Source organism: Lepus europaeus, chromosome 21 (assembly GCF_033115175.1).
Source record: "Lepus europaeus isolate LE1 chromosome 21, mLepTim1.pri, whole genome shotgun sequence".
In the NCBI taxonomy this organism is placed as follows: domain Eukaryota; kingdom Metazoa; phylum Chordata; class Mammalia; order Lagomorpha; family Leporidae; genus Lepus; species Lepus europaeus.
The window spans coordinates 12,501,896-12,520,137 of record NC_084847.1 but is presented as its reverse complement, the minus strand read 5'-3'; positions in this window follow the sequence as shown (position 1 = coordinate 12,520,137).

Here is an 18,242-nt window from a genome sequence, read left to right as displayed (position 1 = left end):
AGGATAAGCACCTGGCTCCTGCCATCGGATCAGCGCGGTGCGCCAGCCGCAGCGCGCTACCGCGGCGGCCATTGAAGGGTGAACCAACGGCAAAAGGAAGACCTTTCTCTCTCTCTCTCTCTCACTGTCCACTCTGCCTGTCAAAAATAAAAAAATAAATAAAAAATAAATAAATAAATAAAAAATAGAAAGACCATTTCCAAGCATGGAGTTGGACTTAGAGGATTACAACTAATGCTGTTTGAATATTTTGCTTCCATTCGCATGATAAATGTTCATGAATGTTGGTGAATGTCCTCTGAGCCACTGGAAATTATTCTATGGGGCACATTAAAGCAGCATCAAATAACACTGGGTAACTTTCCTGCTAACAGAATTTTATTTATCATAAATCTTTTCCTTATTTATTTATTTTTATTTATTTGAAAATTAGAGAGAGAGAGAGAGAGAGAGAGAGATTGGTCTTACATATGCTGATTCACTCCCCAAGTGCCCACAACAGCTGGAGCTGGGCCAGGCCAAAGCCAAGAGTCAGGAACTCCACCTGAGTCTCCCAAGGTGTTGGCAGGGACACAGTACTTGAGCCGTCACCTGCTGCTTCCAAAGGCTCCCTTTGGCAGGAAGCTGGAACTGGAAATAGAGTCAGGACTCAAAGCCAAGCATTCTGTACAGCATCGTAATTGCTGTGCCGAATGCCTACCTCCACAATTCTTTTTTTAAACATTGCTTTGATTTAATTAACAAGAACGTCTCATTCTGGTGCTACTTACATACATCTTTAATGCTTTACCAGCAAAGTTATCCAGGGGTGTGTGTGTATGTGTGTGTGTGTGTGTTTTAATAAAAAAAAGAACCAGTTTCAGTCTGGGTACCTTTAGCAAGTATCTAAGTATCTAAGTAAATGTTAGTAGTGTTATTTTATTTGTATTTATTCTGCCCTCTACTTCTGACAAATGATAAAGATTTTCCAGTTATTTATATCTGTGAAATAATTATAGAGTAAGAGTTGAACGTTTTATTTTAAGAATAAGGGTGTTCAAGTAGAACACAAGAGAACTGACCTTTAAAAAGCCGCATAAACGCATCTGTTTATGGGCTAATTTTCTAGTATCATGGAGAAGGTAGAAGCAACTTCTTTCCCCATCAAATAAATGGGACTTTGCACAAAGAGTACAGGGGTACAAGGTGTGAATTAAATAGATACGACTTTCAATGATGCTCCACAATTGGTATCTCCTCTCAATGACCGTATGACCTTTTCAAAAGTTGCAATGATAATTGTATTTGTAAGGAAGACCTATAGGCTTCAACTATTAGGAACTATCTTGTGGCAAAGGAGAAAATAACTGTTGACACAAGCAAGTATTTGTTTGCATCTCTAAAACCCTCCTCAGACAGGGATAGTCTAGGAGCCCATTATCAAGACAGTAAATAATAGCACTGGTAGATACAGCAAAAAGCCATATAGGTGGCACCCAGATGAGTGAAGCTTCAGAAATATGAGGCAAGACCATCTGTTAGGGTGAGGGGAATGCATCAATCCATCTCACCTCGATGCCACTGGATGTTTGATTCATCTAACTCCGCTAGCTCTGAGTATCTACTCATCAGATGGCCGCTGCATATTGCTTGAGCATTGACAGGGAGAGAAAATGCTGGTCACGTGGAGTTGGAGGAATCCAATCTGTGTGATAATGGCTTTGCATTGAAAACTCCTCAAGCATTTTAAACATAAAGTTTTAAACATTAATCTTGAGAAGTTGGGTCATGTGGATCTGCAAGTGTTGGTGTGCTGGCAAAACAGGGATCTAATCTACAAAGCTGATGGGATTGCAGGCTAAGCACTCAGGTAGTGGCAGGTGTGGGCCTCCATGGACCAGCTGGGAATGAGATGTATCCAGACTGCAGGCCATTGAAGGAGCAGCTGGGGCCAGTGTTGTGGCACAGCCGGTTAAGCTGCCACCTGCAACCCCAGCATCCCATATGAGTGCTGGTTCAAGACTAGGCTGCTCCATCTCCAATCCAGCTCCCTGCTAATGCGCCTGAGAAAGCTGCAGAAGATGGCCCAAGTACTTGGGCTTCCACCACCAACGTGGGAGATCTAGATGGAGTTCCAGGCTCCTAGCTTCAGCCTGGCTCAGTCCCGGCCACTGTGCCATTTGGGGAGTGACCCAATGGATGGAAAATCTCTCTCTCTCTCTCTCTCTCTCTCTCTCTCTCTCTCTGTCTTTCAAATAATAAATAAATAAATCCTTCAAAAAAAAGAGAGAATGGTCAGGTGGACTCTGGTCCAATGTAGAGAGCCATTTTGTGTCCATAAATGCATTGTTCCAGTAATTGTTAGTATATGCTAACCCCCTTTCCCTAAAATAGCAAATAGGAAATGCAATAGAAGGAATTATGAAATAGTCAATAGTTGAGGTTAGTTACCAGATTTTGGTAAACGAAGACAGGCAACCAATTCCACCTGAGTGGGAATTTACTTGTCTAGATCTCTTCGGTTACAGATGGTTTTCCAGTTACAATATTATGTGTTACAATTAAGCAACCTTCAAGGCTTTATTCCTCCCCTCTCTGCTCCCCTCCCCTCCCCTCCCCCCCCTCCCTTCCCTACCTTCCCTTCCCTTCCTTCTCACCATATTTTTCCTTCTCTCAACTTCACTCTTTTCTCTTTTCTCCCTTTTTTCCTTCCTTCCACAAATGCGTACTGAGTTCCTGGTTTATGCCACATCTTACGTGAGTATCCGCGCTCAAGGCTAAATAACATAGGCAGCCGATAGGCGCTTGGACATCACAGTCTTGTGGGATGCTGGGAGGTTGATACAGATTAATAGCACTGCTGATCATTCCTGCTGTTTATTGGGCAAACTGTGTACCAGGCTCTGCTACTCCAAGAGCTTTTTCTATGCTGGTTCATTTAGCCCTGGCAACAACACTGTGAGAAAGGTTTTAGTACTACCCTCTTTACAGATGGAGAAACTGAAGCTCAGAGGAGTTAAGTAACTTGCTTGAAGTTACACAGTGAGGAAGCAGAGAATCTCAGATTGGGACTCCAGCAGTGTGGTTCTTCAGTCTACACCATAGACAGTGTGGGAAGGACCCACGAGGAGAAACGGAGGGATTAACGGGCTCTCAGAAGAGAGGCCTGTTTGGTGTAATAAGGGAGATGGTGCAATGGGAGGAGAGGTTGCCAGAAGACACAGGGCAGGATACAGGAACTCACTGAACAAGAAGGAATCTCGCTGCATGGGGGCTTGCAAGTCCCCACACAGGTACCGAACTACTGACAGTGTCAGCTGAGAGGAGAGAAGAGCCTCTTTGATCATCGCTCTGGGCATCCAGACCCCTCCTGACATTCTGGGGGATGCTGCCCCCTGGCAGTACTGCCCCCCAGTGGCAGGTCGTGGGTGGTGCCCAGCACCTGCCCATGTGTTTGCAGTGGGGCCAGGTGGATTGAAGGGCATCTTCCCTGGAGTGTCCACTACCCCGGCAGGAGCCAGCGTCACGGTGCACAGGAACGTCTCCTGAGGCCCCGAATCCAGTCTTCCTGCCTGGCAGGGTGGTGGAGGAGGTTTTGAGAGGTGTGTGTCGGGGTTTATATCAGTACATGTCAGCTGTGGTAGGGAAAGGAAGAGTGAGTGAGGGGCTTCTGGGGTCCTGCGAACTCCATATTCATGAATTCAACCAACTGCAGCTTGGAAATATTAAAAAAAAACTTGTGTCCACACTGAAAGCGCACATATTTCTCATCATTGTTCCCTAAATGACCCAGTTTAAGAACAATCTCCATAGCATTTATGTTGTATTAGATACTATAAGTCATCCAGAGATGCATTAAAGTCTACAGAAGAATGTGTGTGGATTCTGTGCAAACTCTGTGCCGTCGTGTCAAAGGGGCTTGAGCATCCAGGGGTTTGGGTCACTGTTCTAGAACAGTCTGGCATCCCCCAGACAGGGCGATGGACCACTGGAATTGAGCAGGGATGAGAGAGGGAAAGAGCCAGCAGCAAGAGAAAGGGCTCAAAGGTGAAGGCGCTCGAGGCCTTGCAAGCATGATCCTGAGTTTGACCTCTGTCCTGGGACCAACAGGCCATTCTGAATACCTTTGGAAAGGCCCTATGCGTTAGCAAGAACTTACATTATTCAGCATTTTCTATATGCCAGGGACTGAATGAAGTCCATGCAGTAGTTTATTCCTCATACCCACCAGTGATAGGAGATCTATTGTGCACCCCATTTTACAGACCAGCAAACTGGGGAGCTGAAAGACCATGCAACTTTTTCAAGGCTACTCCTTGAGCATGTGGTAGAGCTGGGTTTGAACCTGAGGATTCTGGCTGCGAGATTTGCATGTTTACCCCTTTATGTTGTGTCCAAATTGATCGGACCACTGGCAGTTAGCATCCCAATTCAGCAAGGGACCTCTTTCTGCAGGTTCGTTTGGGTCTCCCTCACCTTCAGCTTGAACCAACCGAGCAGCTGAAAATTCCACTCCTTGCAATTTGGTTTCAGAGCGCATATGACTTGAGCCGAGATGAATTTGAGTTTAATCTTGCATGCCTAACGAACTCGCAGAGGTATCTCAGAAATTCTCCTGCTTCTATTACTGAGATAGTGTGTGAGGCTTATTTTCACTGACAGGCAGTTTTATCATTATTTTTAAAGCAGGGACTTGTCTCAAATAGTTCAGGCGGTGTCAAAAGGAGAGATAACAAACCTCCTAGAATAAAATGCCGTGCGGGGAAGGAACTAAATATCAGTTAGCACAACCCCCTCAATATACAGAATGGACAGGGTTGTCTCAGTGGTCCTCTCTCTACCCTCAGCCATCTCTTTGGAGGTGGGCCCTCTGCCTGCCTGGGGAGCTGTGTTGTTTGAGACAAAAGATGGGTGTTTGGTATCAAGGGGACCTGAGTTTGAATTCTGACTCTTCCAACATTTTGGTAGTTGTAGGACTTTGGGCATGTGACTTTACCTTTCTGGAATTCAGAATTCCCATTTACCAAATGGAATAAGAGAATTTCCTTTACCAAGGGGCTGTGAAGATTAAATGCATACCATAATGTCTGGTGCACGGTAGACAACAAACAGTCATTTCCTGTCCCCAGACACAAATGAAGAGGAGGGAGAAGGAGAGATCTTGCTGCTGGGGAGCTTATCATCTAACAGGGAGACAGGCCTGCAAACATGCACTCACTGCTGCAACACAGGGTGTGCGGAGTGTCATGGGAACAGACCAGAGAGAGGGTTTACCTGTGTGCTAGAATAAGAGAGGGCGCTACATTTAGCGATAGCCTTGAGGCATGGGTAGGAGTTCACCACCTAGGTCTCAGAGAAAAGATTTCTAAGAAGAGGAAGCAGGTTGATGATGAAGGGGTGGGGGGAGATGGAGGAGGAGTGGGCGAGGAGGGGTGGAGGGGGAGGAGGAGGAGACCAGAAGCTGTGAGGTCCTTAGCGGGTGGCTCAGTGGGTTGAGTTCTGTCCACAGATGTGTTTTCTTTGACTTGTTCATTTTTTAAAGTTTATTTATTTAGTTATTTGAAAGGCAGGGTGACAGAGAGACACTCAGAGAGATCTTTCATCCGCTAGTTCACTGCCCACATGCCTGCAACAGTCAGGCTGGGCCAGGCCAGAGTCAGGAGCCTGGAAGTCCACTGGGTCTTCCCTGCAGGTGGCAGGCATCCAGTACTTGGGGCATCATTATCACCTCCCAGTGTGCACCTGAGTAGAAGGCTGGATCGAAGTGGACCCAGGACTCGGAACAGGACACTGATGTGGGATGTGGGCACCCAAGTGGCTCTTTAACTGCTGAGTCTTCTGCTGGCTTAAAAGTCTCAGATCAATACATGTTCTTTCCAACTCCCCACAAGTCCCATTTCCCCTTGAACCCTATACCTGGTCTGGTTCACACCTTTTTTTTTTTTTTTTTTTTAATTTTTTGACAGGCAGAGTGGATAGTGAGAGAGACAGAGAGAAAGGTCTTCCTTTTTGCTGTTGGTTCACCCTCCAATGGCCGCTGCGGCCGGCGCACCGCGCTGATCCGAAGCCAGGAGCCAGGTGCTTCTCCTGGTCTCCCATGCGGGTGCAGGGCCCAAGAACCTGGGCCATCCTCCACTGCACTCCCGGGCCACAGCAGAGAGCTGGCCTGGAAGAGGGGCAACCGGGATAGAATCCGGCGCCCCAACCGGGACTAGAACCCGGTGTGCCGGCGCCGCAAGGCAGAGGATTAGCCTGTTAAGCCACGGCGCTGGCTCTGGTTCACATCTTTCTGCTACCTGCCCAGCGTCTGGGCCATTTGACTTGGAAACCGCTAAGAAGGTGGTGGTGAAGAGCAAGGAGTTCAGGACAAACGAGACCCAGGTTTGAGTTATGACTTCTCCACGGTCAAGGGCACTTCAGAAAGCTGGTGCGAGAATGAATTAAAAGATAGGTTTATTCTTATGCCAAGCAATTTTTGAGATCTCTGGGTAGTTTTTTGTAATACACAGTTTCCATGAACTGTTTGAAGCCTCCCATATTTCTAGAAGATGCATTCAGTGGTGATGTCTGTCCTTACTAAATTTCTGCTGTTGTAATACAAGGGAAACGAAAGTACCTGCATATAAATTTTACACCAAATGGTTTTGTGATTTTGGTTGGCTCTAGTAAACATCAACTATTATTACTGGAGAGTTAGACACCGATGAATTCAAGTCTTCCCACAGGAAAGATAAACATTCAGGCTGAAGTTTTGGTATTTCAGACAAATCTACAATAAAGATTGTTTTGAGACGTCTCTAAGTTCCAGACTGCAAAAGAAATGCAAGGCGCCAATGTTCCCCAACTCTTCCAGTGGGCGCTCCATGCAGCCTGCTGTGTCCAATGACTGTGTACGTGAGCGTTGCAAACAAGACACGACGCGTGGATGACGTAGAAAAGCAGCCAGCTTCCTTTTCAACCCAGGGCTCTCAGATGAAGACTGGATTGAAGCTGCAGCTTAGATCCAAGCCCCAATGGAGGCCTCTTGCTCTCCTAATCCCTTGCCTTGAGGCAGCTAGTTTGTCAATACAGTTTGGCCAGACTTAACCACTCAGGCATATGCAAGGAAGCACAGACAATTCCTGACTGCTAAGGATCATGCAAAGGGAGAAGCAGAGACCAGAGACGGGGCTGTAGTGTCCAAGTGCCGACAGGGAAAAGCAAATGAGAACAGAAGAGACAGGTGCATTAGTGGTAGCTGTTAACATGATTACCTGTTAACCTGGTCAAACAGGCCTGTTCTGATCTGAGCGACAAGCCAGGGACCCGTGAAAGACAGGGTCAGAAGATCTACCCATAATCTCCTCGCCCAGAGTGAAGAAGAAAAGAGGAAGCTAGCTCTGCCTTCCACAATCCTCTCACTCAAAGCCAAACTGAAATTAACACAGTGTTGCTAAGTAGAGAGGCTCTCCTGCCGGGTCTTCTATAATGAATAAATAGCATTCATTTGTAATTAGCAGCACCCAGCAGCATACGGGCAATTAATATGCTAACGCGAATGAAAACAGTAGGTCCTCCAGAGAGGACAAAACGCCAAGGGTTGCTGGGTTTACTCCTGTTTGTCTCAGGCTCTTTCGTGCCCTGCTGCCTGCCAGGGTGTGGGGTATCAAGGTTTCCTTGCTAGGGAGTGTGGGGCCACAGGCGCCCCCCAGCCAGTGGCCACACCTGCCCTTCTACATTCTCTACTCGGAAGCATTCTGGGTGGGCTGCAGCGAGACCTTCATCTCACCGCAAATTTTGTTTTTGTTTCGTGAACCGCTTGCAATTTGTCCTTGCCTCCTCGCAGAAAGTGAGCTACACCAGGGAGAGCTCTGATTCTCCAACATCCTTTCAGGCCTGCCTTCAACCCTCCCAGGGCTGTAGAGAGGGAAGCTAGATAGGAGTCAGCCATGCCATCTTTCCAAGGGGGAACAAGAAGGTTTGGTGTTGGTGGCATCTCTCCCCACCTCGCCGGCTGCCTCCACCAGTTATTCAGCTCCCGGGGCTGGTATTCTCTCCATTCTCTGTAGCTGCGGGGAACTCGCTTCTTCGAGATGGTGAATTTTTAGATACAAGAGCACATCTTATTTCCAGCCCTCATTGGCCAGGCCAGTCCTTTCTGTAGAGCGTGCAGAAAAACTCCAATTTTGGTCAAAGCACCGTGAATTCTGAATTACGGTAAAAGCATCCAAATCGATGAGGCACTGAGGCATAGTCAGGAGCCAGCTGCTGAGGTTAGGGAAGAATCCCGTCCTCCCAGGAGCCCTTTAGGTCCTGAAGCCTGAGGAGAGGCAAGACCGCAGGCCTGAGACCGGGCGCTGACTGCAGGCACTGGCTCTCCAAAATGAGGACAACTTTCCCTGCCTCTAGGGGAGCTGGGAGGGTGGTACTTTGCCTGGGACATAAAAGAAAACTCATGAAATAGCTTTCCTTATGACAGGAGGGAGCCAGGCTGACCTGGCTCCAGAGCTTGATTGCAATCATTAGCATTGTCATCTTGGGTGATGTACGTCACCTCGCCTAGACTCGGTTTCTTTGTGTGCTAACTGGGCATGCCAGTCCCGTGCCCCTCGTGCTGTTGGGGGAATAGTTGAAAACCTCTGTAGCTACTTAACAAACCTTGGCCATCCTTGCGTACTTCTTTGCAGGGAAAGGCTAGATCAGAAGGGCGTAGTTTGGAATCCTAACAACATTCGCGACAGCTGTGTGACAGGGCCATTTCTTAATGGAGGTTCTCAATGAGCCACCATGTCCTCCTTGGGACGAGGGGCAGTATTACAATATATACGGTTAGTATGTGGCAGCTAATAGTAGGAGCTCATGTGAGGGTACTTCAGAAGTTTATGGAAAGTGGAGTTGGGGTAGGCAGGCATACAGGATAAATTGATTAGGTCTGTGAGCTGGAAGACCACGCCTTCACCACGCCCCTGGCCACACCTGTGTGCCCACCTGCCAATCACTTATTAACCACGCCCCTTTGGTAGTGGATTAAAGGCCTGAAACCTGGTGGGCCCAGCCCCTTTTTGCCTCTTTTCACCATTGGGACCCTCACTGCCCCTACACCTTAGGGGCACGTGGCCTTCGGGACACCCGCCCCTTGCTTCCAGCCTGCGTGCTCCTCCACATGGCTGGCTCCTGGTGCTTGCTATGAATCCAGATTTCTTTCTTAGGGCCCTCACTCTCCAAGGCATTTATCTCACTGAGTAAAAAGCTTAAAACTTAACATGCTGCCTGGTTTATCTGTGCCAGGACTCAGAATTTTTCTCAGAATATGAGGCAAGAACCCACAAAACTTATTAATATTGCAAATTTATTAACAAGGAAACCAATAACATAATGACACCATGTTTTTAATGCAACCGTTTTTGGAATGCATGCATGGTCATTTTCGTAGTATGTGTCTTCCATGAGCATTTTAAGGCACCTTGTAGTTTCTGAGTGAACACAATGTACTAAGTCTAAGTGAGTCACTTAGTCTTAATTTTGTGAATCATCACAAAAATGTTGGGAATACGGACTTGTTACTGGGCTCATTTTCCAGGCAAGGTAACAGGGGCTCTGGGAGTTATGTCCAAGGTTACTTGCTGGGGAATAAGGAGGAATAGATTTATATATTTATTTTTAAAAAGATTTATTTATTTACTTGAACGTCAGAGTTACACAGGGAGAAGGAGAGGCAGAGAGAGAAAGAGAGTGAGAGAGAGAGAGAGAGTGAGAGAGAGAGAGAGAGAATATCCTGGTTCCCTCCATCATGTGACCTTGCCATCTTCAGCATGGTTGCCATGGCAGGAGAATATGGGCAGCTCCATGCATTCTATCCTCTGGTTCACTCCCCAACTGGCCACAACGGCTAGAACTGCACTGATCCGAAGCCAGAAGCCAGGAGCTTCTTCTGGGTCTCCCCAGAAGAAGCCAAGGACTTGGGCCATCTTCCACTGCTTTCCCAGGCCACAGCAGAGAGCTGGATCGGAAGTGGAACAGCCAGGACCCAAACTGGTGCCCATATGGGATGCTGGCCCCACAGGTGGCAGCTTTACCTGCTACGCCACAGGAGGACTAGATTTAGGTAGAGTTAATCTAGTACCAGATTCCAGACTCTTAACCATCAGAGGAGTTCATTTCCATTCTGAGACCTTTAAAGACTGAAGAAGGAAATTGGGAGGGAATTCACCAATCGGAAGTCTAGGGCTGTGTTGAATCATGGACTGGTTGCCGGCCTGGCCTTCCTGGTATGGCCAAGACACCCATCACGGGCCAGTGCTGGGTTTGGACTTGGAATGGGCAGGCCTGGGAGGAGAGCGAAGGTTCCTAAGTGTAGGGGGACAGGGTACAGACAGTCTGTTATATTTGGCAGACAAAGAGACGGCGGAGAGACTGGGCTTAGGGAGTAAGTCCCGTGGATCAGAGTGAGATCAGGTTGGGGCAATGGAGCCAAGAATTCGGAGTCATTCTGTGTTCAAGGGTAGGGGTCAGGGACCCTCAGAGGTTCCAAGGAGTGGGAGCCAAAGAGCAGTCTCTGAGGGAGCCTGGGTTGGATGCATCCAAACCAGGCGCTGTTTCTCTCCATCTTGAGAGCGAGTCCAGTCGGCCAGGTCTGGTCCGATGGCAAAGGCCAGCTGTCTTGACTGACGTTTGCACCATCGTAATCAGGAAAAGCTGCAGTGACTCCCCCTGCAAACACACACACACATCTCAGTGGTGTAGTTAACAAAGGGTTATTTCTTGATCATGTCGCAGTCATGATGAATGTTGGGCTATTCTCCTTGTCTTTCGTGGAGCCACGGCTCAGGAATCCTGGTTCCCTCCATCACGTGACCTTTGCTGCCTTCAGCATGGTTGCCATGGCAGGGGTAATGAGAACACCGGCAGCTCCATGCATTTTTCTCTTTGGCTGGGCCTGGAGGAGGCAGTCATCACTTCCTTGCACCTCCCATTGGCAGATCACAGTCACCTGGTTTCAAACTTAGAGCAAGGGAGGCTGGGAAATGTAGTCTTTCTACGTATTGAAGAGGAAACAGAGGAGGGCAACCTTTAGCCATTTCTGCCACATCCACAGAACATTTTCTCAAAGAGAAACCCTGGCACTGCTACCCAAAGGGTGAGAAAAAAAAGGAAAACCCAAAGTAGGGGGTGTTGGAGGGCTGGGGTAGAAGAGGCAGATGGTGGGGTTCAATAGGGTCCTCCCAAGCGGGGGGAGATTAGAGCAAGGAGTTGAAGGTGTGAGGGAATGAGCATCTGCCAGGCAGCAGGATTGGCATGTGCAAAGGCCCTGAGACGGGATGTGGCTGGTGTGTGATTCTTCAGTAGGAAACCACAGTGGCTGGAGCAGGGCAAACAGTGAGAATGGAAGGACACAAGACCACGGGAATGATGGGAATGAGTGATGGGGAAGAGACGGTGGAGGCCTTGTGAGCTGCTGTCAGGACTTTGGCTGCTGCTGTAAGTGAATCGAGAAGCCTGCTTTTCTGAAAAACCCGAAGTCTAATTTCCCTACGCAGCAGGTGGCTGGGCCTCGCTGGCAGCTGTCACCTTAGGCATTTGTTTTCACGTTACCGCAGTCCCCTGTGCTCCCCGCTGCCCTCATGCTGGTGGGTTTCACTCGGTCATGTTGCTAATGTGTCCCCCATAAGTGTTTAAGGTTGCAAGTCTTAATTTCCAGATGAATGGCATCCAGAAGAATTGTCTGCCCTTGACTGAAAACTTGGTTCTGGTTTGCAGAGAGAACAAATGCATCGTGCAGGCTCCCGCAAGCCTGGCGGGTTGCTGGCTGGATCCCAGGTTGTTAGGAGCAACTCAGATCTGGCGTGGAGAGATCCATCATGATCCCCAGCTTGTCAACCTGCCTCCCACTTCAAAGGGTCCTCCCCCACTCTGCCTCTGAGAGCACTTAGCACTGATGTGGGCCTTAATTAAAAGGATACCACACAGCTGGCTTCCTGCACCGGGGAGGGATGGATGGATGCCCTGGGTTGGGAAGAGGGCAAGGGATTCCCCAGGCTCCACAGCCCAGTTATTGGATTGCACTGTTGCCCTGTGTGCTGTGGAGTGGAGTGGAGGGGCTGGGGCTGGGCTCAACATTGCCTATTGGGGAGATGGGGGTAATACTCACGTCTGCCTCACCAGGTGGAAGAGTAGACGACAGGAGTTAGTGCACAGTGCCCACACAGCGACTCTTACGCTCTGCCAGTTCGTGCCTGTGCTAGTCACTCTGAGAGCCTTTCTGGGCAGCATCCTGACCTGATCCCTCTTTGTGCCACTAGGGTGTCCAGCTCAGGGCTGGGCACATTGCAAGCACCCAGGACGGGGCTGTAGAAGACACCGCAGGTGGAATGCATGTTTGCCTGCCTGGCAGTGTCTTGGTATGTAAGGGAACTTGGATCCCCTGGATGGGTCCAGGGAGTCCTTCCTGGGCTGTGATATTGAGTAGTCATTGAGAACACGTGCTCTGGAGCCAGACAGCCCGAGTTTAGGTTCAGATTCTGCCACCTGCCAGCTGTGTGACCTGGGGAACGTGTGCCTCAGCGCCCTCATCTGTCAACAGGTGCAGTGAAAGTGCCTATGATAGATAGGGCTGTTCTTGCACAAGCCTTTGAAGCTTGCTTGGCTATCTAGCGACTAGTCAGCAAATACCATCCACGCTGGTTGCTTTCTCCGTGGATGTAATGAATGTTGGCCTTAGGGCTCCCGATTCTCCAGCGTGCCCCATCCCTACACCTACACACGCATGTGCACACACACTCACTCCAGTGAAAACCTCGAGCAAAAGAGAGAGAGACAAAACCTCCCAGCGCCGGCAGAAGCAAAGAAGACAGCTAATTGCTTGTTGCCATTACGGATTCTGCCCCTGCCGCCTGGCTCAGAGCTCCTTTTCCCCGAGATGGTAGAGGTGTCACGGACATCCGGGCATTCCTATTCCGATGGGGTGATGGACTAGTAAGTCACCCTGCTGGCCCCGGAGAGCCTCACAAGTCGCTCTTCCAGGAATCCCAGTGACTCACAGCTCTCCAGCCTGCCAGCCGGATGATAGAGCGGCCGTGTCCCCCCTTCCCGTACCCGCCCTGCCCCCCCCCAAGTGTGTGGGGCAGGGTTTGCAGTCCATTCGTCTTTTATTGCCTGCGCTGGCTAGGGGAGCAAGTTCTATCTCTGAGGAGAGTTTGCCTAAGGCAACAGCCAGCCCACTCTGTCACACTGTGGACCAGCCGAAGCCACAGTCCTCTGGCTGGTGGGGGTCGGGAGGAGACAGAGGTGGACCCAGGCTGGGAAATCTGCTGAAAGCAAGCACCCGGGGCTTCCTCTGAGGTGGGGGTCCCTGGCTCTCACTCTGAGCCCCCAAGTCTGGGCAACAGGAAGGGGGTGGTGAGTGCTGTCTACTCCTTCCTGGGCGGGGGTCTTTCGCCCTTCATCCCATTTGATTCTGACAAGTTAGCAGATATTCTCCCATTTAAGTCAGCAGAGATGGAAGCACAGAGAGGTTAAGTGACTTGCCCAGGGTCACACAGCTAGGAAGTGGCAGAGTTGGCATTGAAATTCAAATCTCTCTCTCTCTCTCTTCTTTCCCCATATTTTGAGACTCCCTCCATCACTCTCAGCACCAGCTGACTTTTATTGAGCTATTATTATTTGCATAAGGCACATTGCTTAGCCCGTTTTATTTATCAATCATGTCATGTCATCCTAGTGTCATTCTGTAAAGTTGACATTCTTATACCCATTTTATATCCCAGCAAACTGAAGCCACAAAACCCAGGTCTTGCTAGATTCTCTCCTTTGCGTCATGCCTGCTGCCCTCTTGGTTGGAAACTTTGGGCACTGTCATTTCATCTCTGTCTGTGGGAGGTTGAGAGGCCTCTTGGGGCCAGGAAGAGGCCTTGAATTTCTGTGCAGGCATGGCTTTCACGTCCCTTCACTCATGTTTCCTGGAGCTCCAGGGACCCATGGAGGTGTCTCTGGAGGTCGGTAGAGTGGCAGGGTGCAGCCGGGCCCTGGGACCCCGAGTCCTAACAGCCTCAGTGCTGCTTCTCCATCATCGGTCATATACACTGGGGCTGCACACCCCATGGCAGTTGGGAAATGCATTCTACAGTACAGCATGGTTGCAAGTCCTGCTTCAAACCCCTGCCCTCCACAAGCTGGAGCACGTGACCCTGGACAAGGCATTCAGCCCCCCTGTGCCTCAGTGTTACCAGCCGTGTCTCAGTCAGGACTACCAAAGAAGCAGAACTGCTAGGATATACGTAGACCCACAGTAAGGGATTTCCTCTGAGGGACTGGCCTGTGGGATTCTGCAGGCTGGGGGACCCGTGGTCACCCACCTGTGAGCTGGAGAAAGAGGAAGGCCGACGATACGGTTCCAGTCCAAACCCAAAGGCCTAGGAACCAGGGAAGCTTCAGGTCTGAAGACCCAAGAAACAGGATCTCTGATGTCTCGGGACAGGAGGAGATGGGCAGCCCAGCTCACGAAGAGGACGTGGATTCGCCTGTCCTCTGCCTTTGTCCTATTCACGCCCCCAGAGGACTGAATGTTGCCCAACTATGTTGGGAGAGGGTCACCTGCTTAGGCAGTCTACAAATTCAAATGCTAATTCCTTCTGGAAATACCCTGAGAGGATGTTTCTCCAGCTACCCGGATGTCTCTTTGCCCAGTCAAGTTCACTAGTAGTATTTTTTTTAAGATTTATTTATTTATTTATTTGAGAGTCTGAGTTACACAGAGAGGAGAGGCAGAGAGAGAGAGAGAGAGAGAGAGAGAGAGAGAGGTTTTCTATCTGATGGTTCACTCCCCAAATAGCCACAACGGCCAGAGCTGTGTTGATCTGAAGCCAGGAGCTGGGAGCTTCTTCCAGGTCTCCCATGCGGGTGCAGGGACCCAAAGACTTGGGCCATCCTCTACTGCTTTCCCAGGCCATAGCAGAGAGCTGGACAGGAAGTAGAGCAGCTGGGTCTTGAACCGGTGCCCATATGGGATGCCGGTGCTTCAGGCCAGGGCGTTAACCTACTGTGCCACAGTGCCAGCCCAAACTAGTAGTATTAACCACCACAAACTAAAGGAAATTGGTAAAAGACCCTACCTGATGGGCTTCTGTAGAGAATCGAGCGTACAGCTGTCCTGTCTGGAACAGAGTAAGTGCCAACAGAGACCAGTGATCCTTTCCCATGCCTTGCTTTGCTTAGTCCAAGACACAACTTGGAGCAAACACAAGTTTTCCAACAAAAAAGGAAAAGCTTCTGAATCATTGGTTCATCTACTCCCTCCTAAGTCAGGTGGTTTAACTGTTATCTGAGCACCGGCTATGTATGTGCCTGGTACTGTGCCGTTTTAGGAGTGAAGTGAAAAAAAAAAAAAAAGTAGATGGAACTCAGGGCCTGGTGCTGTGGCGCAGCAGGTTAACACCCTGGCCTGAAGCAGCAGCATCCCACATGGGCGCCAGTTGGAGACCCGGCTGCTCCACTTGCAATCCAGCTCTCTGCTGTGGCCTGGGAAAGCAGTAGAGGATGGCCCAAGTCCTTGGGCCCCTGCACCCACGTGGGAGACCCGGAGCAGGCTCCTGGCTCCTGGCTTCAGATCAACGCAGCTCTGGCCATTGCGGCCATTTGGGGAGTGAACCATCGGATGGAAGACTTCTCTCTCTCTCTCTCTCTCTCTCCCCCTCTCCTCTCTGTGTGTAACTCTGACTTTCAAATAAATAAAATAAATCTTTTTTTTTTTTTTAAAAAAAAGGAGTGCAGTGAAGGTGGGGTGCAGAACATTCTAGGCTATTTGCTCATGCTTCTGTCTGTTCATCACTTACTCATCTGTCCCTTAAACAGCTGTTAATTTTTTTTTTTTTGCAAGATCTCTGTTTCCCCCTGTCTCTCTGCATATGCTTATTGGTGACATAACCACATTGATCTATGTGTGCTCTCTGTGTGTGTGTGTGTGTCTATGAACGAACATATACATGGTGCAATGGTTTGAATGTGGCCTCCTAAATTCTCATGAGGAACTTTAATCTCCAGTGCAACCATGCCGGGCGGTGGGGCCTAGTCAGGGGAGATAGCATCATGAGGACAGAGACCCGAAGTTACTGTTGGAGTGGGTCAGTTATCACAGGAGCAGCGGTTTTGAAAATTGAGCCTTGCCACTCATGCTGGTTCTCTCCTTCGTGTTCTTTTGCCTTTTCACTCTCCCATCATGGGATGAAGCCACATGGAGCCCTTACAGGAAGCTAGAGCCGCGCTCTTGGACTTCACCACTTCTGGAACTCTGGGCCACATAAGGTTCTAGTGCTCACGTATGACCCAGTCTTTGGCTTGCTATTGTGCAACAGAAAATGCAGGAACAGAAGTGGCTAGGCAAGGGTGCTTAGGGTTGGAGCGTGTGTATTTGACTGTGTGAATGGCTATATATAAGCATGGGTACCACCATGCATGGTTGCTATGTGTGTATCTCCCGCTGAGTCCCTGTGTTATATGAGTATAGGCATATGAGCATGGGAAAGGGACTGTTAGTTGTCCCCTGTGCCCATTACTCTATTTGTCTTTGGATATAGATGTTTTGGAAGGCACCCGGAGTCTCAGAATCAAGTGTGCTTCTGCCCTCCCTGGCAGTGAGTTACAGCCATGTGACAAAGTTTTGATCAACGGGTGGGAGTTGAAGTGCTGTGAGCAATTTCCAGGTCATGGCTTTAAAGAGGAGGGCGTGCTGGGCCGGCACTGTGGTGTAGCTGGTAGAGCTGCTGCCTGCAGTGCCAGCATCCCATAGGGATGCCAGTTCAAGTCCTGGCTGCTCCACTTCTGATCCAGCTCTCTGTTATGGCCTGAGAAAACAGTAGAAGATGGCCCAAGTCCTTAGGCCTCTGCACCCATGTGGGAGACCTGGAAGAAGCTCCTGGCTCCTGGCTTCTGATTGGCACAGCTCTGGTCATTGCGGCCATCGGGGGAGTGAACCAGTGGATAGAAGACCTCTCACTGCCTCTCCTTCTCTCTGTGTGTAACTCTGACTTTCAAGTAAATAAATAAATTTTTTTTTAATTTTTAAATTTATTTATTGGACAGGTAGAGTTACAGTGAGAGAGAGAGACAGAAATAAAGGTCTTCTTCCGTGGGTTCACTCCCCAAATGGCTATAACGGCCGGAGATGCGCCAGGAGCCAGGTGCTTCCTCCTGGCCTCCCATGCAGGTGCAGGGGCCCAAGCACTTGGGCCATCCTCCACTGCCCTCCTGGGCCACAGCAGAGAGCTGAACTGGAAGAAGAGCAACCAGGACTAGAACCCGGCACCCATATGGGATGCTGGTGCCACAGGCAGAGGATTAACCTAGTGAGCCACAGCGCCGGCCCAATAAATAAATCTTTGAAAAAGAGAGAGAGAGAGCAGGGCGTGCTGCCCACATTCCACTTCTGGAATACGGCCGTGGGACCCTATCTGCCTTGGACCATCCCGTGACATCGGACCACCATGGGGACCGCATGCGGAAGAGCAACAGGATGGAAGGATTCTGGGACAGCACTGCGGAGTCTCCCTACCAGCCCTCAGGGCTTTGTTGCACGTCATCTCATGAGACAGTGATGAGCGTGTGGAGACCACCTGCTTCTGGATGGCACTCCCAGAGACGACAGCGGCTGCATCTCACCTTACTTACCACAATGTGGGTGCACACGCAAACGGCTGGTAGAGCTCCCTGTAGAGTCTTAATGTCTCACATCAGCTGTCTGCATGTTCTGGGAAAGGTCTTCCTGGAATCTTACCAATTGTATTGTTTCTTTGGAAAGGGAAAGACCTGAAGTTGCAGTGTTGGGGATCATTTGAGAGACTCAAAAAGGGAGGTCTTATTAGAGCCAGGAGCACTGCCTGGGTGACCTCAACAACTCCCACCCAGGCCTTGTTTTCTTCCCAACAGAATGTGGGAGGTGGACTATGCTATCCCTAAGGGGTTTCAGGATGGCGGCTTCTCCGTTAGTAGAAATTCTCTTGGCTTCTAATCCCTGCAAGTCCTGAGTGTTCCTAAGAAGACACATCCAGCTGGGAAGTGTGTGCGTCCTGATATTTCAGCTTGGAGTCTGTTGGGAAGAAAATCTGCAGCCTCCAATGCCCTGGATGAATTTTTGGAGGTGTGCAGGTGCATGACTTCCTTAGGCAAAGCTTGCGTGTGAAATCGGCCTACATTTGCCCCACAATGCTTGGGTACAGAAAGCCTCTCGTCTTTCCATGTTTCTTCATCAGGGGGAATCGGGTTGTTAGCCCCACCACGTGACTCATGAGATGTGC